The 27,527-nt window shown below is 41.4% G+C and overlaps 3 long non-coding RNA genes across 3 annotated transcripts in view; 1 reads left to right on the top strand and 2 right to left on the bottom strand.

The window, feature by feature from the left end:
* The window catches only part of LOC147377096 (uncharacterized), an 88,683-nt gene that overhangs the window by 32,835 nt on the left and 28,321 nt on the right, over positions 1-27,527 (bottom strand). The gene's annotated exons all lie outside the window — the stretch shown is intronic.
* LOC147377098 (uncharacterized) lies at positions 4,923-7,079 on the top strand. Its single transcript, XR_015161334.1, has 2 exons — positions 4,923-5,239; positions 6,861-7,079. It is a non-coding gene; the product is annotated as an uncharacterized LOC147377098 (long non-coding RNA).
* The window catches only part of LOC147377097 (uncharacterized), a 31,153-nt gene continuing 18,502 nt past the window's right edge, over positions 14,877-27,527 (bottom strand). The window contains exon 3 of the long non-coding RNA XR_015161333.1: positions 14,877-15,157. This is a non-coding gene — a long non-coding RNA (uncharacterized LOC147377097). The remainder of the gene's footprint in view (positions 15,158-27,527) is intronic.

Genomic DNA, 27,527 nt, shown 5'->3' with positions numbered 1-27,527 from the left:
GCTCAGTCGTGTCCGACTCTTAGCGACCCCCTGGACTGCATCCCACCAGGCTCCTCCACCCATGGGATTTTCCAGGCAAGAGTACTGGAGTGGGGTGCCATCACTTTCTCCAATTTTATATATAGTAGTATGTATATCGGTGGAGAAGGCAATGGCACCCCACTCCAGTACTTTTGCCTAGAAAATTCCATGGGTGGAGGAGCCTGGTAGGCTGCAGTCCACGGGGTCGCTAGAGTCAGACACAACTGACCGACTTCACTTTCACTTTTCACTTTCATGCATTGGAGAAGGAAATGGCAACCCACTCCAGTGTTCTTGCCTGGAGAATCCCAGGGATGGGGAAGCCTGGTGGGCTGCTGTCATGGGGTTGCGCAGAGTAGTACACGACTGAAGCGACTTAGCAGCAGCAGCAGTATGTATATGTCAGTCTCCATCTCCCAGTTTATCCCTCTGCCCCTATATCCCCTGGTAACCATAAATATGTTTTATATATCTGTGACTCTACTTCTGTTTTGTAAATAAGTTCATTTATACTCCTTTTTAAGATCCCACATATAAGCAATATCATATAATATTTGTCTCTCTCTGTCTTAATTCATTCAGTATGACAATTTCTAGGTCCATCCATATTGCTGTGAATAGCCTTATTTCCTTCTTTTCTCTGACTGAATAGTATTCCATTGTATATAGGTACTACATCTTTATCCATTCCTCTGTTTATGGACATTTAATTGCTTCTGTGTCTTGGCTATTGGAAATGGTGCTGCAATGAATATTGGGGTGCATGCATCTTGCTGAATTATGGTTTTCTCCAGGTATATACTTAGGAGTGGCATTTCTGGGTCATATGATAGTTCCACTTTTATTTTTTTAAGGAGCCTCCATACTGTTCTCCATAGCGGCTGTGACAATTTACATTCCCAACTATAGTGTAAGAGTCTTCTCCTTTCTGAATAAAGTTTTCTTTAGTAATGGTCTATTGGTAGGATATTCTGTCAGTTTGTGTTTAAAACAAAATCCTTACTTCATTCTTGTTCTTAAAAGATAATTTCACTAAGTATACAATTTTAAATCAATAGTTATTTTCTCTCAGTGCACTGAAGATATTATTCTACTGCCTTCTGCTTTTGTTGTTGATTTGAGAAGGCAGTTACCAATCTAATTATCCTTTTTTCATAAATAATCAGTCTTGTCTCTCTGGTTATTTTTAAGATTTTCTGTTTCTAGTGTTTTTTGGCCTAATCAACATGTGACTGGTTATGGATTTCTTTTTACTTATTCACATTAGAATGTGTTGTGCTTCCTGAATCTGTGGATTTTTCATTAATTATGAAAAACTCTCAGGCATTAATATGTCAACTATTTCTTCTCCCCTTTAGCTCTCTTTTGAGAATTCTGATTGAATGTATATTAGACCTTTTCATTCTGTTCTACATACTGTTTAAAGCCATCTTTTGTATTTTTCACCTTCATCATTCTGTGCTCTCTTCTGGGTAATTCCTTCCAGTTTATCTTCCATTTCACTATTTTTCTCTCTAGTTTCCTCTAATCTCTTTCCTTTGAGTTTTAATTTTAATTAATAAATATCTGTAAGGTATTCATTTTTAAAAATTCAATTTAGTTCTTTTTCAAATCAGTATGGTCACTGGCAATAGTGTCTTGCTCTTACTGCTATACAATTTCCTCTTATTTCTTTGGATATATTAAATGTACTAATTTTATACTTTATCCCCAGTAATTCCAATATCTGAAGTCTTTATGGGTCTGCTCATTCTCACTTGTGGTTTCTTATCTCCTTATATGTTTTGTAGTTTTTGATTGTGAATTCATGTTTGGTAAAATGTCACATTATATTGATGCCAGTCAAGAAAAACATTTCTTGCTCCTTCTCCTTACCTGTCCTGTTCTCTCCATAGTAACTCCACATCTATATACATACACACAGCAGCCCTGGAGGATCCAAAAAGAATAAGTGATTGAGGGAAGAAGGAATGGAAGTGCTAAGTGGGAAAATCTAGACAGTATATGCATTTCTCTCTAATGCAAACTTCTAGAGTAAAGTGATCCTACAATAGGGGAGAGCAAGAAGTCTAATTTTACAAATTGTGCAGTTTGATCATTATAAAAGAATCATCATTTGAATTACAGAACTAAAACTATTTGGGTGAGTTGAAGGTGAATAGAATGCCATGTATTATTCAACAGTGACCAAAGAAAGTATGGATCTAGATTTCATTCATGAAGCAAGGAAGGGCTTGACCCATAGGGTTAGAATTAGGCAGTTGTGGGGGAAAAATCAACTATTTAATGTTTTAACCCTACTGATTTCCATTTGCTTCATGTAAGAGTCATATTTAAAAAAAAATCTTTAGTAATTTATTTATTTTTGGTTGTGCTGGATCTTCATTGCTTTGTGGACTTTTCTCTAGTTGTGGTGGGCAGGAGCTGCTCTACACTTGCGGTGCACGGGCTTCTCGTTGCCATGGCTTCTCCTGTTGTTGAACACGGTCTCTGGGGTGCACAGGCTTCAGTAGTCGTGGCACATGGTCTCAGTAGCCGTGGCTCCCGGGCTCTAGAGCACAGGCCCAATAGCTGTGGCACATGGGCCTGGTTGCTCTGTGGCATGTGGGATCTTCCCGGATCAGGGATTAAACCCCTGTCTCCTGCCTTGGCAGGTGGATTCTTTTCCGGTGAGCCACCAGGAAAGCCCCCAAAGTCAGATTTTTAAATACATTCAATCCAAGAAACAAAGAAGTAGGCTGATTTCAGGCTCTGAAAAAAATCTTGGCAGAGGCATCCTAATAATACTCATCATACCATCTAGGTGAGTTATATTTTCTGCTGAATTGGTCTTAAGTATTTCCTGAGTGTTTATCAGGTGGCCTGAGGTGACTCACCAAATATGGCAGGAGGTGAAGAGGGAGCTAGCAAGTTGCTCAGAGAAGGGGAGCAAGTTAGCCTGATACGCCATCTAGTGGCACACATCTAAAGGAGCGTCTCAGGTGCTAACTTTTCAGGACTCAAGGTAGAATTGATGCTTTTGAACTGTGGTGTTGGAGAAGACTCTTGAGAGTCCGTTGGACTGCAAGGAGAGTCAACCAGTCAATCCTACAGGAAATCAGTCCCGAGTATTCATTGGAAGGACTGATGCTGAAGCTGAAACTCCAATACTTTGGCCACCTGATGCGAAGAACCAACTCGTTGGAAAAGACCCTGATGCTGGGAAAGATAGAAGGTGGGAGAAGAAGGGGATGACAGAGGACGAGATGGTTGGATGGCATCACCGACGCGATGGACGTGAATTTGAGTAAGCTCCAGGAGTTGGTGATGGACAGGGAAGCCTGGTGTGCTGCAGTCCATGGGGTCGCAAACAGTCCAACACGACTGAGCGGCTGAACTGTGCCTCACGTTGTCTAAGAGATGTATTCTTAAAACACTGTGTATGAATTCACTTTTGGCAAATTAAACTAAGTGCATTTGGAGTTCTTTATGTAGAAGTGATAAGTCCTTGTATATGTTTTGCAAGTTTAGATCTTGCCATGTTATATTTTCAGGGCGGACTTCTGTGGCTACAGAGTTATAGTGAAGTCAGTTTACCATTAGCAAGCAAAAATTATATCATTGAACTGTGCAACCAAAGGATCTAAATAGTCTATTCCCTGGCTTTTGGGTGAAAAACATTTGAATCAATATTTCTCTCTCTCTCCTTTGCTTGTTCACTTGCTCTTGCTCTCACTATTTTACTGTCTCTAAAAAGCAAGTAGAAAAAATTCCATAGTCTCTTACATGAAAACACTTTTTATAAAAAGCAATCCTTGCTCTTAAGACATGTTTTCTTGTATTTTGTATTTGTATTTGTATATGTATCTTGTGAAGCAGCCTAGCACTAATGTTTTCTTGGCTTGTTTTGGTTTTTCATGAGATGTTCAGTCTCCAGTAGACCAAAACCAGAAAGAGAGAGAGAGATGCCAACTTCTATTTAGCACTGTTCTTATAAAAGCCCTTTGTTCAACTGAATGAATCCATTTATAATGGACATTACTGCCACCCCTTCTCCCCCATAACCTCTATGGTCCAGGCAACTGGCCTTTCTTATTCCATCATGCCAGGGAGACAGCCACTGAAGTTCTAGTTGAAGTTACTTTCCTTTTGCAGAGGTATTAGTAAAAAATCTTCTGGTGGAAAATAACAGAAAGCCATCTCAGACTAGCTTAAGGTAAAAAAAGGAAGAGAGGGAGGCTGTTTATCAGAAAGACCCTGGGATAGATCACGGGATGGAAGAACAGCTGTAGGAACTGTGGGTAAATCTGCATTGTGATGTATTCAGATTCTCTCTCCATCTATCACTCACATCTATTTGGCTTTTTATGTCTATATTTTTCCCATTGAGGACAGACTTCTCTACAAGGCAGGAATATATCCAAAAGCAATTCACGAGTTACAATTTTTCAGCTCATGTGGCCCCAGAGAGATGAAGGGCCTTCCTCATGGGAATGATCCTGGGGAAAGGCTTGACTAAACCATCTTGAGTCATGTGCCCATGTTTGAGCTCATCCTTGTGGCCAGACAGATGGCAAGTCTATTCCAGAGAGATGGCAAGTCCATTTTTGACTAGAAAGTTGAGATTTGGTGATGGACTGGATCATGGGATAAGAATATTTCTCCAAAGGAAAGAAGACAGTGTTATTAACAGAAGTGGGAAAAGGGATGTGGGGCAGATGGGACACCAGAATGACAGGCATGCACTGCTGCATCCTGGAAGTTTCTTCTATAGTCATGGAGCCTTGAAAACCCCTCAGGCACAACATCCTATGCAGGGCAGTAGGGAGGCTGTTTGCAATTCAGTGAAAATCCCGTCAGAGCCTTCCACATACTCGTGTATCTCCTTGGTTACCCTCTACTCATTCTAAATTCAGAAATCTGTCTCTGGGTCACTGCCTTAGTGAAGACGTTTCCTCTCTGTCCTGAGTTAGTCTAATATTCCCTCTTTATTCTTTCCTGCTTCCAGTGTTGTCCCCCTAATAATTCACCTTCTACTTTGTTGTCAGAAATTCTAGCTAGTTTCAAGAGAAATACTTGATGTTGGGCAAAATGCCTTCTTTCCTCTCCAAGTTCCGCAGAGCTGGGGAATTCGAGTCTCTCTATGCACTTTCATTCTTTTCTGTACCAGCAGGAAAGGAGAACTAACTGGATTACTGAGAATCCCTGAAGCTCACCGCGCCACAATTTATGCATAAAGGTAAGTGTTCGCAGACCACACACTCTTTTCTGGTCCCACTTCCCCTTCTGTTTCCTGTTCTCAAGATGCCCAGCACCTCTGAGCTTCCCTTCCCCGTGGGGGGGGGGCAGCACATGTGGGCAGAATCAGCACCAGGCACCTCCACCTCAGAGCACGGCTGTGTTCTCACACACATTCTCTCACATTTGTCCCTCAGAGCCCTCATTGGAATTCTACTCATTCTGGGTACAGGTAAACAGGGTTGTGCCTCTCCAGACCTCTAAGGCTGCTAAGACATTTGTTGATATTTGTACAGCTATAGAAAATTTATTGAAGTATGTTATCTATACAAACAACTTTTACTTTATATTATGTAACTTTAAATATATCTTTTCAAAAAATTTATTGCTTCCAAGCCACCAATATCTCACACCCATCTGACCATAGATTTGCATTTCTTTTCCATTCCAGCATTTGATACAGAAATTGAAACAGAATACTGAACCAAGTGTTAACAGATTTAAAGCAGCAGGTTCTTGAGGGGAAAATACATTTATTGAGAGATGTTGCCTCAAGAAAAGTGAATGCCATGTCCAAGATCTCCCCATGAGGAGAACTTGGAGTGCACCCATAGAGATTCTTCAGATTTAAATAAGTCCATTAAACAAAGGTAGATTTTCACAGTGATCCAAAATCTCATCACTCAGAGCAGACCATGGGCATTTTCAAAAGGAAACCTCTTCTCTCGGTGTTTGCGGGCTCTTGTGTCTACTTTCAGTGCTTCCGAAGGAAAAATCTTCAATAGCTGGCAAACAGCTCTTCATCACAGCAAATGTATCTCTCATTCCAAGAAACACATGTTTTTCTCTCAAGGAAATTTGAAACAAACAAAAAAAAAGTGTTTTAAATTCTTGACTTAAGGAGACCTGGGTTTGTTTTATATATATAAAGCTGCCAAATGCTCCTCAGAGTATAAGAAAGAAAAAAGTCTACCCAAAGACTCTCACTGTCGGAATTGTAAGGGATAAAAAGGAGCTAGTCAAGTCTGGCTTATAGTGGAAGGCAGCCTGACACCAGGCAGTGCTGGGAGGGTAGGGTGCTGGGCACTGGGCTGTGTGCCAGTGACTGGCGGGACCAGAGCCCCTGGATCCAGGGCAAAAAATAAATCAGCCAGCAAAGTTCATCTGAGAGGGAGAGCCCAAACACTCTCACACAAGCCATGTTACACCTTGATGATGACCCTCGGTTACAAAAGTCCAGATATGCAAATATTTCCTAATCCAAAAACTAAAATAAATAGTTCAGTTAAAACCAAGATCCCTGGCAAGATCAAAGTCTGACTTTGTCACTCCCTGCTGAAAACTTTTCTGGCTCTCCACAGTCTTCTTGGCATAAGGTCAAGTGTCTTAGAAAGTACACAAGGCTCTGTGATCCAACCTCTTCCTGCCATTGCAGCTTCACTGCCAGTTTCTACTTAGACTTCTCTTTTTTCTTCTTCTTTGCTGTGCTCTCACATGCAGAATCATTTGTAGGACTCAAATATACTGCGTTGCTTTGCATCTGTATTATAGAATGCCTTCTTCCTCCTCCTTGGGCACCTTACACACATTTTAAGATTCATTTTGGTTGTCACATCCTCTAGGAATCCCTGCTCTCATCAGGCTGAGCTAAGAGCCCCAGATCCAAGCTTCTCTGGCAGTGTTCATCCTGTTACTGCAATCAACGTGAATTCAAAATGATTCCTTTTTGTGCCTGTCCACCCACTGAAATGCAAGTTTTTTGAAAGTATGCTTTTCCTGTCTCCTTCAAATCATCCTGGTATGTGGTACACAATAAATTTACCAATGTTAGTTGAACTAAACCAGAGTGAGCTCATGATATTCTGAAAGCTCTGAATGCAGAAGGGCTGGAAAGCAGTTACTCTCATGCTGGTTGAATATGCCCAGACCTTTACATATCCAGGTCACAGCTCAGCCAGGACAGATGATCTCGGTCACCTTGAGGCTTTCCTCATAGCCATATGCTAAAACAGAGGTTTGAAAACTTCTGAAAGGGACTTGCCAAGAAACTAGTCTCTTTCTCGGTGACATGTAAGCCTAGAGATGTTTGGAGGGCAGGAGATGGGGATTGTGTTCACCTATAAGCCATGGGTGACAGGCCAAATATTTTGGAGGTAGAAACACCTGATGCTACATATTGGCTGCCAACTTCAGCTTTTCACTCCAATTGAGGATTTATATCCATGGAGGATTTTTCATGCTATTGTGACTGAGACATGAAAGAAGCAGCCAGTCTCAAGGCCACAAGATGTTTGTGTGTGTCTCTATCAGCACCTAGACCAGTCATTACTATCCCCAAGCTCATGAGAACCACGAAAGATTATAAGCTGTGTATCCAAGACAGAGACAGCAGGGTTGGACAACTCAGGAGGCCTGGAAGACATCCTGTCCAGGTTGCGGGGAAGATGAAGCCTGAGGTGCCAGAGAAATCTGCTCAGTCATTGACTGGCTCTGGGTCTGCTCCGTTCCTCTCCACCGTATCCGAGCCTCAGTTTCTTTTAGTTTGAAAGGCAACAAATCAGTGTGTTATGTAGAATATATCAGTGGTATGAGCACCCCTTAACCTCTTTCTCTTTCAATCTATACCAAATTCTGAACAGCCAGCTCAGTGTCTACAACTTGTGCTATAAAACAAGGTAATGAGTGAGGCATTCCCTGGTGGCTCAAAGAATCTGCCTGCAATGCAGGAGACTCAGGTTCAATTCCTGGGTCAGGAAGATCTTCTGGAGAAAGAAATGGCAATTCACTCCAGTATTCTTGCCTGGAGAATTCCATGGAAAGAGGAGCCTGGCAGGCTACACTCCATGGGATTGCAAAGAGTCAGACATGACAGCGACTCTGAGTGAGGGCAGAACCTAGAGAACCCTGGCCTGGCTTGGTGGGTTCACGTGGAATGAACAGAGTGTGGGAGAAAAGACAGTAAAAAAAATGGTCAAGATGAGCCAGGAGATTTTGGAGAGGGGAGAAAGAGTTATAGGTTATTAAAAGATATTGAATAGAGTTCCCAGTGCTATACAGTAGACCCTTGCTGTTTATCTATTTTATGTAGAGTAGTGTATGATGGACAGGGAGGCCTGGCGTGCTGTGATTCATGGGGTCACAAAGAGTTGGACATGACTGAGTGATTGAACTGAACTGAACTGATACCTGTTAATCCCAGACTCCTAATTTAGCCCTTCCCCTTTGGTGATTATAGTATTATTTTCTATGTCTGTGACTTTATTTGGATGACACAAATACGCTATCTGAGACTGATGAGTCCAAGCAACCCTGGGAGAGAGTCAGAGAAGAAGATACAAAAGAAAACTCTTGCTGGTCCTCAGTTTCTGTGTCTTAGAAACCCAGTTTTTTGGACTGGAGAATGATCATAAAAGATTCTAAAACTGTCTCTCTTTTGTGAGTCAAGCCTCTGATATTTTCAGAAACCAGGCCTTGAATACAAAAAACAAACAGCCTGGGCCTAAGGGCCAAAAGCAGCCTTTGTTCAGGATGAGGGACATAAGGGAAGAGAACCAACAAGAAAAATGTGATATCTTAAGTGGCACCCGCTGTCCAGGGAGACTGATTTTGGGTGGGCAGCTCTTTTGCTTTTGATTCTTTGAATAAGAAGATTTGAATAAGCAGCGTTGTTCAAAAGCTGCTCACCATTAGCTACAGATGAAGAAGCTATTTGAAGAAGTTCTTGGTTAACTTTTGTGATACTCCTGGAGCACCCAATGACTACAAGACCGATGTGGGTCAGGAGAAAGGGAGCAGGGTTTATGCCAAATCATAGGTGCGGCTGCCAGGAACCTAAAAAACTCAGGACATGAAACACCTGGGCACTTGCCAATTAGCTTGCATCGGACACATGGAGTCTGAACTCCCAGTAGTCCTAGATTGTATACCCCGTGCCCCCTGCCCCACCACAAGCCATCAACTCCAATTGCTAAGGACAGAAGGTGGCCAAACAGATCAGACAAAGCTATGAAGCTTCATTTCTGACTTTCGATCTATTTTAGATGTGTTCCATCTATTTTTTTTTTTCTTTCTTTTTTTTCTTTGTCACATCACGCAACTTGTAGGATCTTAGTTCCCCTACCAGGGTTGAGTCTGGGCCACCACAGTGAGAGCACTGAGTCCTAACCAGTGGACTTCCCTCCACCTAGCATTTATACAATTTCTTTGTAAGATTTCTTTGGTGTATTGTCTTTGAAAAATCAGAGTTAACGATTACTACAAAGTATAATAAAGAAGGTAGGAAATTAGAAAAGAAGAAATTTTTTTACATTCCCTTAGAGATAAACTGGGAGTTTTAACATAGGAGTAAAAATAACTTAGCACTAACCACATCAATCACTTCACTTTCATTTTCATGCACTGGAGAAGGAAATGGCAACCCACTCCAGTACTCTTGCCTGGAGAATCCCAGGGACGGAGGAGCCTGGTGGGCTGCCGTCTATGGGGTTGTACAGAGTCGGACACAACTGAAGCGACTTAGCAGCAGCAGCAACCACATCAACCCTAAAACAAAAGTCCTGCCTTTTCACCTGCTTTTTCTACCTGTGTTGATGGCCTCATCTATCCCAGTTAGTTAAGCTGAGTCCTAGGAGATCATCACAGACTTCTCTCACTCTTCTACCCTAGCACAGAGGTGATGTCCAGGTCCAGAGTCAGACTTCTTGGATTCAAATCCCATCCTTTCTATTTTGTAACTCTTTGGATTTAGGCAAGTTATGGAGACCAACATCTTCCCTGAGCCAGGTACCAGACTTGTGCCTAGCAGTCCCTGACTACAGGGCTACAGGGGCACTCACAGCACACTACTGACATCGCGCCCATCAAAACCCTTTGAGCCTTGTCATCTGTGCTGTTAGCTTTGCTCTCCAGAGATCACTTTTCATGTGGAGGCTTCAAACATCTACTCCAGTCATATGGGCCTCCTTTCAGCTTCTTGAACCATCTTATTCTTGACTTTTCTTCATCTTTAATATCTCAGCTTGAATGTCCTTTCTTTGGAGAAGTCTTCCCAGTCAGCCTATCAATCTAATTCCTTTCATGGAACATAGATCACCTAATCAACTTGAGTATTTATTGGTTACTTCTTAATGGTGTCTCTTCTCCAGTAAGAGAGAATGTAAACCGACATGGAATATAAGCTCCATGAGGACAGGAATCTTATATTTTCTTCAATTATCACTGGAGTCCAACACCTTTCTGGGAATTGCGTCCTGGGCAAATATTTGTCTAAAGAATTAATATAAAAACACTGAACCGTAAGTGAAGTGAAGTGAAACTTGCTCAGTCATGTCCAACTCTTTGCAACCCCATGGCCTGTATAGTCCATGGAATTCTCCAGGCCAGAATACTGGAGTGGGTAGATTTTCCCTTCTCCAGGGGATCTTCCCAACCCAGGGATGGAACCCAGGTCTCCCACATTGCAGGCAGATTCTTTACAAGCTGAGTTACAAGGAAAGCCCAAGAATACTCAAGTGGGTAGCCTATCCCTACTCTAGGGGGATCTTCCCAACCCAGGAATTGAACTGGGGTCTCCTGCATTGCACGCAGATTCTTTACCAACTGAGCTATCAGGGAAGCCCAGAACCATAAGGATGATGCTATTTAAAACACACACTTGATGATATACCCTTTAACTGTCCTATCCTGCCTAGGAATAGAGCACTCAAGTAAAAGAACCAGAAAATATTAACACTATTGTTAATACAGATCTCATTTCATAGATGAGAAACCTGAGGCTTGACTTTTTTGTAGATAGCTGTCCAGAGCAGCTCAGCAGTGTAAAGAATCTACCTGCCAATGCAAGATACCTGGGTTCAGTCTCTGGGTCAGGAAGATCCTCTGGAGAAGGAAATGGCTACCCACTCCAATATTCTTGCCTGCAGAATTCCATGGACAGAGGAGTCTGGTGGGCTGTAGTCTATGAGATTGCAAAAGAGTTAGACATGACTTAGTGATTAAATAACAATAACAGTCCAGAGCCACACAGCTTGTTAGAGTCAACAGTGAATTGATTTGTGGATTCCCTCAAAAATATCCCTGTATTCTAAACCAGATCCTGTGAATGAAACTTTATTTGGAAAAAGAATCTCTGTAGATGTAATGAAGTTAAGGGTCTCAGGATGAGATTATCCTGAGTTATCTGAGTAGGCTCTAAATCCAATGACAAATTTAAGAGACAGAAGAGAAGATGCAGAAAGATAGAAATGAAGTCCATCTGAAGAAGGAGGAAGAGACTGGAGCTGTGCATCCAAAAGCCAAGGAACACCTAGAGTCATCAGAAACTGGAGCCATCAGAGAGAGCACGACCCTGTAGACAGACTGACTTCCAATTTCTGGCCTTCAGAACTAGGAGAGAGTAAACCGTTTTTTTAAGCCTTCAACTTTGTGATAGTGTATTAGTGCAGCCACGGGAAATTAACACAGGGGAGGGGCCTGGCAAGGAACTACCAGCTATACTTCTTAACCAGTGTACTTTCCATGAGCACCCAGTTCCCCAGGTGACTATGAGGAATTACAATATAATCAAGTTCCAGATGACAACCCAACCATTAGCCCCCAAGTCTAAAGACACAGATCTCAATCCCAGACAAAACCCCAAAAGCTGAAACCTAAACAGGGAATGTCTGAATTCTGAATCCAGGGAAAGTTGCCTTTTAAACCATGAAGGGAGGGAAAGTCTGGGCTCTAAAAGTGTCCTGCCACTCAGTTATTGACGGACAGGCCTTGTTTCTCATGGGACCACACTTCTCCCTGACCTCCATTCCAAGAATGGATGCATAAACATTTTGCTCAGGTCCACCACCAATACAAAGCCCATCTCTGCACAACTATGCTGAGTAGAGGTCCCTCTTTCAAGAGTCTTCTCCATACTCGAAGTGGGAGAATGCGCTCAAGCCAAAGGTGATCAGTTCTTTTCACCAGCTCATTAAACATGTCAACCATCACATCGAGTCTTTACCAGGCAGTCAGTGTTTACAGAGGGATTGAAATCCAATTCTCCTTGTGTAATAATAGCATTTCACAAAATTCCACGTGGAACATCTGAATCAGATCAGATCAGTCGCTCAGTCGTGTCCGACTCTTTGCGACCCCATGAATCGCAGCACGCCAGGCCTCCCTATCCAACACCAACTCCCAGAGTTCACCAAGACTCACGTCCATCGAGTCAGTGATGCCATCCAGCCATCTCACCCTCTGTCGTCCCCTTCTCCTCCTGCTCCCAATCCCTCCCAGCATCAGAGTCTTTTCCAATGAGTCAACCCTTCACATGAGGTGGCCAAAGTACTGGAGTTTCAGCTTTAGCATCATTCCTTCCAAAGAAACCCAGGGCTGATCGCCTTCAGAATGGACTGGTTGGATCTCCTTGCAGTCCAAGGGACTCTCAAGAGTCTCCTCCAACACCACAGTTCAAAAGCATCAATTCTTCGGCTCTCAGCCTTCTTCACAGTCCAACTCTCACATCCATACATGACCACAGGAAAAACCATAGCCTTGACTAGACGGACCTTTGTTGGCAAAGTAATGTCTCTGCTTTTGAATATGCTATCTAGGTTGGTCATAACTTTCCTTCCAAGGAGTAAGTGTCTTTTAATTTCATGGCTGCAGTCACCATCTGCAGTGATTTTGGAGCTCAAAAAAATAAAGTCTGACACTGTTTCCACTGTTTCCCCATCTATTTCCCATGAAGTGATGGGACCGGATGCCATAATCTTCTTTTTCTGAATGTTGAGCTTTAAGCCAACTTTTTCACTCTCCACTTTCACTTTCATCAAGAGGCTTTTTAGTTCCTCTTCTCTTTCTGCCATAAGGGTGGTGTCATCTGCATATCTGAGGTTATTGATATTTCTCCTGGCAATCTTGATTCCAGCTTGTGTTTCTTCCAGTCCAGCGTTTCTCATGATGTACTCTGCATATAAGTTAAATAAACAGGGTGACAATATACAGCCTTGACATACTCCTTTTCCTATTTGGAACCAGTCTGTTGTTCCATGTCCAGTTCTAACTGTTGCTTCCTGACCTGCATACAAATTTCTCAAGAGGCATATCAGGTGGTCTGGTATTCCCATCTCTTTCAGAATTTCCCACAGTTTATTGTGATCCACACAGTCAAAGGCTTTGGCACAGTCAATAAAGCAGAAATAGATGTTTTTCTGGAACTCTCTCGCTTTTTCCATGATCCAGAGGATGTTGACAATTTGATCTCTGGTTCCTCTTCCTTTTCTAAAACCAGCTTGAACATGAGGAATTTCATGGTTCACATATTGCTGAAGCCTGGCTTGGAGAATTTTGAGCATTACTTTACTATCGTGTGAGATGAGTGCAATTGTGCGGTAGTTTGAGCATTCTTTGGCATTGCCTTTCTTTGGGATTGGAATGAAAACTGACCTTTTCCAGTCCTGTGGCCACTGCTGAGTTTTCCCAATTTGCTGGCATATTGAGTGCAGCACTTTCACAGCATCATCTTTCAGGATTTGGAATAGCTCAACTGAAATTCCATCACCTCCACTAGCTTTGTTCGGAAATCTGAATAGTGCTTCTCAAACTTTGTTGCTATTGTTCAATCGCTGACTCCTGTCCCACTCTTTTCAACCCCATGGACTGCAGCATGCCAGGCTTCCCTGTCCTTCACTATCTCTTGGAGTTTGCTCAAATTTATGTCCATTGAATTAGTGATGAGTTGGCTAGCTAAGTATCTCATCCTCTGCTGTCCCCTTCTTCTTTTGCCTTAGTCTTTCCCAGCATCAGAGTCTTTTCCAGTGAGTTGACTCTTCGCATTAAGTGGCCAAAGTATTGGAGTTTCAGCTTCAGCATCAGTTCTTTCAATGAACTTCAGGGTTGATTTCCCTTAGGATTGACTGGGTTCATCTTCTTCCAGTGCAAGGGACTCTCAACAGCATATATTGTGAGTTTAAATGATGTGGGTTTCTTATTAAATATGCAGATTCTAATTCAGTAGGTCTTGCTGGGACCTAGGATTCTGCATTCTAATAGGCCAGGTCACACTAATGCTGTCAGATTTTGAATGGTCCAGAGTAGCAAGAAATAGAGACAGTCCTTGCATTGTGCTTTGACAAGTGTGACAAGTGACCATATTTGCAGCTCCTATAGATTTGTTTGCATTCTACTTTCATAGAGCTTGTCCCAAATAATTCTTCCTCTTTCCCTAGACCACATGTCTATATTCACAGGAGTGTCAGAGAAAGGGGAAAGACAGCTGTGTAGGAAAAGTTTGTGCATGCTGAGTCACTTAGTCATGTCTGACTCTTTGGGACCCAATGGACTATGGCCTGTCAGGCTCCTCTGTTCATGGAATTTTTCAGGCAAGATTACAGGAATGGGTTGCCATTTCCTAATGCAGAGAATATTCCCGACCCAGGGATTGAACCCATGTCTCTTTTGTCTCCTGCACTGGCAGGTGGATTCTTTGCCACTGTGCCACCTGGGAAAAGTTTATTGATATATAATATATACTATGTAAAACACATATCATAAAATGTGAACATATATTCATATAAAATAATATACATGTACATGAAATATAATAAATGAAAGAATATAAAAAATGTTTTAAAAATCTAAAAGTTTAAAATCCCAAAATGTAAAGTCCAAAAATGGAGAAATATTTTATTTTCTGAAACCCAGTTTCTTCTTACGGACATTTTTTTAGCATTTGTCTTTATTTGTCTGCAGCAGATCTGATGTGTGGCACACAGGATCTTCAGTCTTCGTTGTAGTGTGCAAGATCTTCTAGTTGCAGCGTGAGCACTCTTAGTTGTGACACGTGGTCTCGTTCCCTGACCAGGGCTCAAACCTGGGCCCCCTGCATTGGGAGTGTGGAGTCTTAGCCGAGGACCACCAGGGAAGTCCCTATGGACAAATACTTGAGGAGACAGTAAAGAGACTTATGACTCATCTTGACTGTTATCACTCTTGTCAACTATAAGATGGCTTTACATTAGGTTACCTCCTCAATTACAATTTACACATAGTCACATGATGAGAAAAATTTGGTTTGCAAGTAAGTGTTCATATTCCTTCAGACTGTAAACAATCATGTCTTTCCATCTTCATATCCTTAACACTAAGCACATACTAGGTGTTCAAATATTTGTTGGGAAGAAAAATGAATGTCTTTGGCATTTAAAAACATGACCTTTCATCATGTTATATTATGCAAAAGTGATAAGACAAACTCTACCTGCAAAGAATCACACTTGTGCCCTCCCCAGGCAGAAGAAAAGGTAGAAAGGGCAAAGTCATGTAGGTACATAACAGATAAAAATCAGTGAGCACTGAGGATTAATTGCACACACGGTGGGGTAGGGTGTGCTTAGAGCCTTCTGGTTGTTAAGCCTCTCCAGATTATTGGCTCAAATTTGGGCAGGAAGGCAGTTCCAAGGGCCACTTCAGGCCAGAGTGGGAAGAGAATGAAGAGAAAGGAGTAACTTGGTGGTGGTGGTGGGGTGGGGGACGTGTAGAAAAGACAAAGACACAGGAAAACTGTAGAGTGGGAGGGAAGTGAATGGAAGGAACAAGGAGCCTTAGAGGACAATAAAGCAGAAAGATTCCTATTTCAGCCTGTTAGTTGAGCACCATAAAATCTTTGTCCCCAGCCCATACTCTCTCCTGAACCCCAACTGCTTTGCTTTCTAGACATATCAACCCTGAGGACAACAGACTCTTCAAAGTTGACAAGCATAACACCAAATTCACCTTCCTCTGCTCTGACTCAGACCTGCATCTCTTATTGGGTTTGTTATACCTTTAATCTAAAAACTAAAGTCATCCTTGACTTGTTTGCTTTCACCCTGCCACACAATCCTGACACTAGCTAGACAAGTTACATTTAACAGGCTAGGTGCACATTCTTCCACAAGGCTGTCCTTACTTTAGATTTCAGCTACATGTTCAGGGGTTACTATGTCACATGCTAAAGAAAGCTGAGCACCGAAGAATTGATGTTTTTGAGCTGTGGTGTTGGAGAAGACTCTTGAGAGTCCCTTGGACTGAAAAGAGATCAAATCCTAAAGGAAATCAATCCTGAATATTCATTGGAAGGACTGATGCTGAAGCTCCAATACTTTGGCCACCTGATGCGAAGAACTGACTCATTAAAATAGACCCTGGTGCTGGGAAGACTGAAGGCAGGAGGAGAAGGGGATGACAGAGGATAAGATGGTAGGATGACATCACCGACTCAAAGGACATGAGTTCGAGTAAGCTCTGGGAGTTGGTGATGGACAGGGAAGCCTGGCGTGCTGCAGTCCATGGGGTCAAAAACAGTCAGACATGATTGAGCGACTGAACTGAACTGACTGATGTCATATGCACTTCTGACCAACTGGCTATAAATTGGAGGGTCTCCCATGACCTTTTCAGATTTGATCATTTGCTAGAATGACCCTCAGGAAAGTGCTATGCTTCTGATTACAGTTCATGATAAGAACATAAAAATCAGGACCAGCACAAAGAAGAACCGCAGGTGAAGGCCCTAAGTGTGAAGTTTCTGTGTTTTCAGGATGCATCACCCTCCCAATACATCAATGTGCATCACTAGCCATAAAACTCACTAAAGTCTCAGTGTCCAGAGTTTTTACTGGTATTAGGGTTTCGTTAGAGAGGCATTGGTTGCTGGATTCCTTGGCCATGTGATAGAAATAATTCTAATCTCTCTTCCCCTCCCCAAAGTTCAGAGGTCTAGCATATATCACTTGGCTCAAAGCTTCAATCTCCAAACTGCATGACTGGTCCTTCTGGTGTGGCCAGTCCCTATCTTGAAACTTTCTAGGGGCTCACAATGAGTCACCTTATTAGCATAACTCAATTGTGGTCCAAGGGCCCCACCATGAATAATAAAGACACTACTGTCACTTGGGAAATTCCAGATTTCAAGATTACCTGTAAGAAACTAGGGACAAAAGCCAAATTCTTCATTGTACAAAAGACCTCCGCTGCCAGTCCATTACTAAGCGGTGCCAATCTCCATCCTACATATCTTTTCAATAGAGCTCCCTCATTCCATCCCTACTCTTTCAGGTCTTTGTAGGCGCTTATGTGACTTCCCTGGTGGTTCAGATGATAAAGCATCTGCCTACAATGCGGGAGACCTGGGTTCAATACCTGGGTTGGTAAGATCTCCTGGAGAAGGAAATGGCACCCCACTCCAGTACTCTTGCCTGGAAAATTCCATGGACGGAGGAGCCTGGTAGGCTGCAGTCCATGGGGTCGCAAAGAGTCGGACACAACTGAGCGACTTCAATGTCAATGTCAATGTATGTGGACTATAGCCATAGTCTCCTAACTGGTCACCTTACTCTCTCACCAAGCCATCCTTTGCTCTACTATCAGAATTGTAATTATAAAAACCCACTCAGATATGCAGATGACACCACCCTAATGGCAGAAAGTAAAGAGGAACTAAATAGCCTCTGGATGAAGGTGAAAGAAGAGAGTGAAAAAGCTAGCTTAAAACTCAACATTCAGAAAACGAAGATCATCGCATCTGGTCCCATCACTTCGTGGCAAGTAGATAGGCAAACAATGGAAAGAGTGACAAACTTTATTTTCTTGGGCTCCAAAATCACTGTGGATGGTGACTGCAGCCATGAAATTAAAAGGCCCTTGCTCCTTGAAAGAAAAGCTATGACAAACCTAGAGTTCAGTGTTTGGTGTTAGTCTCTCAGTTGTATCTGACTCTTTGTGACACCATGGACTGTAGCCCACCAGGCTCCTCCATGGGACTTTCCAGGCAAGAGTACTGGAGTGGGTTGCCATTTCCTTCTCCAGAGGATTTTCCCAACCTAGATAGCATATTAAAAAGCAGAGACTTTGCCAACAAAGGTCCGTATAATCAAAGCTCTGGCTTTTCCAGTAGTCATGTATGGATGTGAGAGTTGGACAATAAAGGAGGCTGAGTGCCCAAGAATTTATGCTTTCGAATTTTGGTGCTGGAGAAGACTCTTGAGAGTCCCTTGGAAGATCAAAGCAGTCAATACTAAAGGAAATCAACCATGAATATTCACTGAAAGGACTGATGCTGAAGCTGAAGCTCCAATACTTTGACCACTTGATGCAAAGAGCCTACTCATTGGAAAGGACCCTGATGTTGGGAAAGATTGAGGGCAGGAGGAGAAGAGGATGAAAGAGTATGAGATGGTTGGATGGCATCATCAACTCAATGGACATGAGTTTGAGCAACCTCCAGGGGATAGTGAAGGACAGGGAAGCCTGGAGTGCTTTAGTCCATGGGGTCACAAAGAATTGGACATGACTGAGTCCAACAACAAACCTAGGAGATTAAATCAAGATGGTGGCATGGAAGGATGTGTGCTCATCTCTTCCTGTGAGAGTACAGAAATTGCAACTAGCTATTGAATAATCATCCACAGAAGGGTGCTGGAACCCACCATAAAAGATACCCCACTTCCAAAGACAAAAGAGAAGCCACAACAAGACGGTAGAAGGGGTGAAATTATGATAAAATTAAATCCCACACCTGCTGGGTGGGCAACCCACAAACTGGAGAACAATAATACCTAAGAAGTTCTCCCACTGTTGTGAAGGTTCTGAGCTCTATCTCTAGCTTCCCAGCCTGAGGATCCAGTAAGGGGACTATAAATCTCCAGGGAATCTGACTTTGAAGGTCAGTGGGATTTGATTACAGGAATTCCACAGGACTGGCTGAAACAGAGACTCCACTCTTAGAGGGCACAAGCAAAATCTTGTGTGCACCAGGACCCAGAGTATTATCTCCTAGATGAAAGAACAAGATAAAACCCCAGAAAAATAAGTGGAGATAGTCAATCTTCCAGAAAAAGAATTCAAAATAATGATAGTACAGATGATCCAGGATCTTGGGAAAAGAATGGAAATGATGCAAGAAATGTTTAACAAAGACTTAGAAGAACCAAGGAACAAGCAAACAGAGATGAACAATACACTAGAAGGAATCAATAGAAGAATAACTTCCAGGATAAGTGACCTGGAAGACAGAATGGTGGAAAATCACTGCCACAAAACAGAATGTAGAAAAAAGAATGAAAAACATGAAGACAGCCTAAGAGTCCTCTGGGACAACATTAAACATATCAACATTCACTCTATAGGAGTCTGAGAAGAAGAAGAGAAAGAGAAAGGACCCAAGAAAATATTTGAAGAGATAATAGCTGAAAACTTCCCTGACATGGGAAAAGAAATAATCAACCAAGTCTAGGAAGCACAGAGAGTCCCAGGCAGGATATCCCCAAGGAGGAACACATTGAGACACATAATAATCAGACTGACAAAAGTTAAAGACAAGATAAAGTATTAAAAGCAACAAGGGAAAAATGATAAATAACATACAAGGGAACTCCCATCAGATTATCAGCTGATTTCTCAACAGAAACTCTACAAACTAGAAGGGTGGCATGATATATTTAAAGTGATAAAAAGGAAGAAGCTGCAGCCAAGTTTACTCTACCCAGCAAGACTCAGGTTCAGATTCAATGGAGAAATCAAAAGCTTTCCAGCAAGCAAAATTTAAAAGAATTCAGCACTACCAAACCATCTTTACAACAAATGTTAAAGGAACTTCTCTAGGCAGGAAACACAAGAGAAGAAAGAGACCTACAAAGAATAAACCCAAAATAATTAAGAAAATGGATCATACATATTAGTAATTAACTTAAATGTAAAAGGATTAAGTGCATCAACCAAAAGACACAGACTGGCTAGGAGGATAAAAACATGTGCAGGTATATACTTCTACTTAACACATCACTCTACTTAACCCCCTAAATTGTGTGTAATTATTTTATAAAGTGAAAGTCGCTCAGTCCTATCTGACTTTTTGAGACCCCATGGACTATACAGTCCATGGAATTCTCTAGGCCAGAATACTGGAGTGGGTAACCTTTCCCTTCTCCAGGGATCTTCCCAACCCAGGGATTGAATCCAGGTCTCTGTATTACAGGCGGATTATAATTGCAAGCCATAATGGAAACATGATTAGCCTAACAATATACTGTAATTATCTTTTACCTTTTGTCTGGCTATTAACTGTGAAAACTTTTAATTCTGTGATTCAGTTCAGTTCAGTTCAGTTGCTCAGTCATGGCCGACTCTTTGCAAACCCATGGACTGCAGCACGCCAGGCTTTCCTGTCCATCACCAACTCCCACAGCTTATTCAAATTCATGTCCATAGAGTCAGTGATGCCATCCAACCATCTAATCCTCTATTGTCCCCTTCTCCTCCTGCCTTTAATCTTTCCCAGCATCAGGGTCTTTTCCAATGAGTCAGTTCTTCGCATCAGGTGGCCAAAGTATTAGAGCTTCAGCTTGAGCATCAGTCCTTCCAATGAATATTCAGGACTGATTTCCTTTAGGATGGACTGGCTGACTCTCCTTGCAGTCCAAGGGACTCTCAAGAGTCTTCTTCAACACCACAGTTCAAAAGCATCAATTCTTCGGCACTGAGCTTTCTTTATAGTCCAACTCTCCATACATGACTACTGGAAAAACCATAGCTTTGACTAGACAGACCTTTGTTGGCAAAGTAATGTCTCTGCTTTTGAATATGCTGTCTAGGTTGGTCATAGCTTTTCTTCCAAGGAGCAAGTGTCTTTTAATTTCATGGCTGCAGTCACCATCTGTGGTGATTTTGGAGCCCAAAAAATAAAGTCCGTCACTGTTTCCATTGTTTCCCCTTGTATTTGCCATGAAGTGATGGGACTGGATGTCATGATCTTAGTTTTCTGAATGCTGAGTTTAATTTTGTGATTATGTAACTAATATTCATTTTAATACCATTGTATCATGATTGGTTAAGAGAAAATAATTGACTTCTATATCACTAAAACAACCATTTAATGGAAAAACCTGTAATCACTTTTTTTTTTCCTCCTGTGGCTGCCAATCAGGCAGTTCTCCTTGGTCACTTTATTTTTTTTAATTTTATTTTTAAACTTTACAATATTGTATTAGTTTTGCCAAATATCAAAATGAATCCGCCACAGGTATACCTATGTTCCCCATCCTGAACCCTCCTCCCTCCTCCCTTCCCTACCCTCCCTCTGGGTCGTCCCAGTGCACCAGCCCCAAGCATCCAGTATCGTGCATTGAACCTGGACTGGTGACTCGTTTCATACATGATATTATACATGTTTCAATACCATTCTCCCAAATCTCCCCACCCTCTCCCTCTCCCACAGAGTCCATAAGACTGATCTATACATCAGTGTCTCTTTTGCTGTCTCGTACACCAGGTTATTGTTACCATCTTTCTAAATTCTATATATATGCATTAGATACTGTATTGGTGTTTTTCTTTCTGGCTTACTTCACTCTGTATAATAGGTTCTAGTTTCATCCATCTCATTAGAACTGATTCAAAAGTATTCTTTTTAATGGCTGAGTAACACTCCATTGTGTATATGTACCACAGCTTTCTTATCCATTCATCTGCTGATGGGCATCTAGGTTGCTTCCATGTCCTGGCTATTATAAACAGTGCTGTGATGAACATTGGGGTACACGTGTCTCTTTCCCTTCTGGTTTCCTCAGTGTGTATGCCCAGCAGTGGGATTGCTGGATCATAAGGCAGTTCTATTTCCAGTTTTTTAAGGAATCTCCACACTGTAATCACTTTTAAAAATCCAGATGCACAGTAGAATTATCTAGGAAATTTTTGAAAAATACAAATGCCAAGATATTGTTTTTTTTTTCCTCCAAAGCTCCAGAGGTAATTCCAATGAGCAGTCATGTTTAAAAACAAATGGACTATATGATGACCTTTACTTTTATCTAGTTTGTTTCATTTTTTCTATTTCATATTCAATGCTCCCATTTCATTAGTTTATGTTTTCTAATTTCTCCATTTCTTTTTGTTGTTGTTCTTTCTCAAGGCTTTATCAAGTGTAGTAGAAAAGCTTTTGTATATGTATGTGTGTGTGTGTGTGTGTGTATATATAGAGAGAGAGTAAGTATAATATATGTATTTTAGAAAACTTCTGAATTTTTGCCTAGCTAAAAAATTCATGACATTTTGAGTCTCCTTGTTTGACTTAATATAAATAGAATACTAGATTTGTAAATTTATAGTCACTCAAAACTTTGATATAGTTCCATTTATTCTGGCATCTAGTATTAGTGATAAAAGTCTAGAAAATTTATTATTTTAGTGATTTGTAAAAAAACATTTGAATGAGAAACTTCTAGGGCTTCCCTCATAGCTCAGTTGGTAAAGAATCTGCCTGCAATGCATGAGATCCTGGTTTGATTCCTGGGTCAGGAAGATGTGCTGGAGAAGGGATAGGCTACCCACTCCAGTATTCTTGGGCTTCCCTTGTGGCTCAGCTGCTAAAGAATCCACCTTCAATGTGGAGACCTGGGTTTGATCCCTGGTTTGGGGAAGATCCCCTGGAGAAGGGAAATGCTACCCACTTCAGTATTCTGGCCTGTAGAACTCCATGGACTGTATAGTCCATGGGGTCACAAAAGAGTCAGACATGACTGAGTGACTTTCACTTCACTTCACCTCAGAAACTTCTAATCCAATTTTGAAAATATAAAGAAATATTATGTTGAAAAAAACAGGAAATTAACATGTGATACAGTATATTTCCGCCAGCAATGTGGGAGACCTGGGTTCGATCCCTGGGTTGGGAAGATCCCCTGAAGAAGGGAAAAAGGCATACCCACTCCAGGATTCTGGCCTGGAGAATTCCATGGAATCTATAGTCCATGGGGCCGCAAAGAGTCAGATACGACTGAGCAATTTTCACTTTTACTTTCACAGTATTATTAACTAAAGTACAGATTTTGTTCAAATTTCAGAAAATTTTATACTAGTGTCCATTCTCTTTTCATTTCTCTTCTGTTACAAATATTTTCTAATTTTCCTTGTTATGTCTCCTTAGAAACACCCATTATTTAAAAGTGGACATTTATTGCAGCACTGTTTATAATAGCCAGGACATGGAAGCAACCTAGATATCCATCAGCAGATGAATGGATAAGAAAGCTGTGGTACATATACACAATGGAGTATTACTCAGCCATTAAAAAGAATACATTTGAATCAGTTCTAATGAGGTGGATGAAACTGGAGCCTATTATACAGAGTGAAGTAAGCCAGAAGGAAAAACATAAATACAGTATACTAACGCATATATATGGAATTTAGAAAGATGGTAACAATAACCCGGTGTACGAGACAGCAAAAGAGACACTGATGTATAGAACAGTCTTATGGACTCTGTGGGAGAGGGAGAGGGTGGGAAGATTTGGGAGAATGACACTGAAACATGTAAAATATCATGTAAGAAACGAGTTGCCAGTTCAGGTTCGATGCACGATACTGGATGCTTGGGGCTAGTGCACTGGGACAACCCAGAGGGATGGTATGGGGAGGGAGGAGGGAGGAGGGTTCAGGATGGGGAACACATGTATACCTGTGGCGGATTCATTTTGATATTTGGCAAAACTAATACAATTATGTAAAGTTTAAAAATAAAATTAAATTAAAAAAAAAAGTGGACATTTAATTTCCAAATATATGGGGTTTTTGAAGTATCTTTATATTAATTTCTCATTTTGGTATTAATGTCTCATTTAAATGTTTCTTTCTCTGCAATTGCTCTCTGTGGTTTTTTAGTCTTTTAACCTTCTTGAGGCTTTCAATAGCTCAATCAAAGATCTTTCTGGCTAAATCAAAGATTTCTGTGGCTAAATCAAAGATCTCACATTGCACTTGAAAATATGTGGGTTATTTTCAAGTATCTTTTGATATTGATTTCTAACATAATTACACAGTTATAAGAGAACAGACTGTGTGTACTTCTTTTACATGTCTGGATATGTTTCTGTGTCTCCTGGTTTATAGTTATGGGAACTTGAATAAATTTGTACCCTTCTGTTGTGTGAAAATTGTATAAATCTTAATTATGTTGAATTGGTTCATAGTGCTTTTCAGGTCTACTATATCTTTCTACTTTTCTGTCTATTCATTCTATTAATTTTTGAGAGTTTGATATTGAAACTCCAACTAAAAACCTTAATTTATCTACTTGAAATAATAATTGGTATAGGGGAACTATATGTAACTTTGTTCTGTATTTTCCAAGTCTCCTGTAAATGTGTCACCATACTTTCATAATTTAAAAAATTAAAAAAAAATTAAAAATAAAACCCCAATCTGATCACATTCATTTCTTGCACAAAATCTCTCAGTGGCTTCCAATTGCCTATAGCAGCACTGCCCAACAAAAATATAATGTGAGCTGAACACATAATTTTAAAGGTTCTAGTAGCCACATTTTTAAAAACTGAAAAGGAACAAGTGAAGTTAATTTTAATAGTGTACTGTATTTAACTAACCTATCCAAAATACCAACATTTCAATATGTATTTTTCTATTTTATACTATTTCCACTTTAATTTACATCAATGAAATAAAACAAAAAATTCTGCCCTTCAGTTGCACTGGACACATTTCATGTACTCAAGAGCCATATGGTTCATGGCTATCCTACTGGAATACTACAAGGTTAGCTTCCTGCCTGTGATATAAAGTCCTTCACATGCTGCCTCCTGCCTGCATGTCATCCTGCTTTCTCCCTTCCATCCCTCCTGCCGCCAACTCAGATACTTTCTTCTCTGACCACACTGAAGCACTTCCCTCAGACAGACCAAACTCTTTCCTACTTCACACCTTTACAGACACACACTTAACTGTCTGCCTTAAAACCTGTCTCTCGCCTGTGCCAGGAAATGTCACATATGTTGTTGAATATTAAACCCCAACTTTGTCTCCTCTGTGAAGAATTCTCAGACCCTCCAGGCTGAGTCAGTCATGCTCACTGCTGAGCTTCGATGGTGATTTAATATCTCTATTTGAGCAAACCATATTTTCTGCATCAAAGATTGCAACTCATGATTTGACACATCAATTGACAACTAGGCAGACTATTTGAAAATCAATTTTGTGATTATAATACTTACCATGTTATATTGGTTCCAGTATAACATGGACTTCCCTGGTGGCTCACACGGTAAAGCATCTGCCTACAATGCAGGAGACCTGGGTTCAATCCCTGGGTCGGGAAGATCCCTGTAGAAGGAAATGGCAACCCACTCCAGTATTCTTGCCTGGAGAATCCCATGGATGGAGGAAGTTGGTAGGCTACAGTCCATGGGGTCACAAAGAGTTGGACACGACTGAGCGACTTCACTTCACTTCACTTCATGTTATATTGAAATTGTGTTTGTACATGCCTGGGTGGTTAGCTCCTCAAGGACACAGATTGCTTCTCTTTACCTCTGTGTGCCCAGTTCTAGTTCAGTGCCTGCTGACTGCTGGCTCCTTCTCCACTTATTAGAGTCAACAGAACAGATCTCTAACCCTGGATACAGCAAATACTCCTGGGAGAGGAACTATACAGACCAGTTAGTTATATATACTGCAGTTCTTCCCCTTAACTTCCACTGCATGTTGCTTAATCAAAGCACTCTTAGAATATTTGTTCCTGTTCAAGGTATATGTAATTGATGACAATGAAAATTGTTACCAATTATACAAGAGTTTGTATTTTGACAGAGTTCAAAAACTCAAACTATTTAGATGAAATATGATGACAGAATGAGAGGCATCTTCCAACTAACAGCTGATCAGGGAAGTTTTCTGAAGTCTCTGAAAACATACCTCGGGCTTCCCTGGTGGTCCCGTGGTTAGCAAGCTGCCTTGCAATGCAGAGGACAGCGGTTTGATCCCCGGTTCGGGAGAATCCTGCCTGCCATGGGGGAACTGAGCCCGTGAGCCACAGCTGCTGAGGCCACGGGCAGCAGCTACTGAAGCCGGGCTCCACAACAAGAGACCCCATGGCAGTGAGAAGGCTGCGTGCTGCAACTCGAGAGGCGCTGCTGCTCATCGCAGCCGGAGAAAGCCCACATCCAGCGATTAAGACCCAGTGCATCTACAACTAAATATTAAAAAAAAAAAAAAAGAATTTCCTTGCTTTAAAAATAAAGTGCTTCTCATTAAAAAAAAAAAAACAAAAAAAAAAACACACCTCATATAGGTACTACTGGATTCAAGATTAAGTCATTTAAAATATATATATATTCCATGGTATAACTGCTTTTGAAGTTTGAAGGTTTCTTACAAAACTAAACAGTCTGAACATACACTCCAGTAATCACATTCCTTGCTATTTATCTAAAAGAATTTAAAACATGTCACACAAAAATCTGCACACAGATCTTTGTTGCAGTTTTACAGAGAATTGCCAAAACTTGAAGGCAACCAGGATGCCCTTCAGTAGGTGAATGGATAAATAAACTGTGGCACATCCATACAATGGAATATTATTCAGCACAACAAGAAATGAGCTATGAATCCACAGGAAGACACGGAGGGATATTAAAAGCATATTATTAACCAAGGAAGACAATCTGCAAAGGCTACATACTCTATGATCCCAAACACGTTACATTCTGGAAAAGGCAGAACTATACAGACAGTAGAGAGCAGTTGGCTGGGGCTGGGGGTAGGGAGCAGTGAGTGGGCAGCACACACAGGATATTTTAGGCAGTGAAATTATTCTGCATGGTACTCCAATGATGGATGCATGTGCTTACGCATTTGTCAAAACCAATAGAATGTACACCAGGAGTGAACGCGAATATAAACTATGGATATTGGGTTACAGGGATGAGTCAATTTAGGTTCTTGTAACAAACGTGCCACTCTAAGGCAGGATGTTAATAGTGGAGGAGCTTAGGCATGTATGAGGGCAAGGGGTATATGGGGACCCTTTGTACATTCTGCTCAGTTTTTCTGTGAACCTAAAACTGCTCTAAAAAGTAAAGTCTTGGACTTCCCTAGTGGCCCAGTGGTGGGGACACTGTGCTTCCAATGCAGGGGGCGTGAGGTCAGCCCATGGGCCAGGAGCAAGGATTGCACATGTCCCATGGCAGGGCCAAAATAATAATAAAAGAAAAGGGAAGGAAAAAAAGTGTTGTTAAACAAATACTGTAAAATGAGGAAAATTCTGTACACGAGCTTCTCTGGTGCTTGAGGAAAAAGCAGCTTCTACACTCCCCAAGGCTGAGCAGCCTCTCTGCATCTCACCTAGGGTAAGGTAGGTACTCGGCTTCACTGACCACCCCCACCACATTCACTCACTTCCTTGTCTCCCCTCTAGACTGCAAGCCCCTTAAGGACAGGAGCTGTGTGTGATTCAGCATTGCATCCCCATTGCCTGGTATCTA

The sequence above is a fragment of the Bos grunniens genome, chromosome 3, assembly GCF_055505025.1.
Source record: "Bos grunniens cultivar Pamir isolate PY7600 chromosome 3, Bosgru_T2T1.0, whole genome shotgun sequence".
Taxonomy (NCBI): Eukaryota; Metazoa; Chordata; class Mammalia; order Artiodactyla; family Bovidae; genus Bos; species Bos grunniens.
Note: the sequence above shows the minus strand (reverse complement) of the source record. Positions and strands in the feature narration are given on the sequence as shown.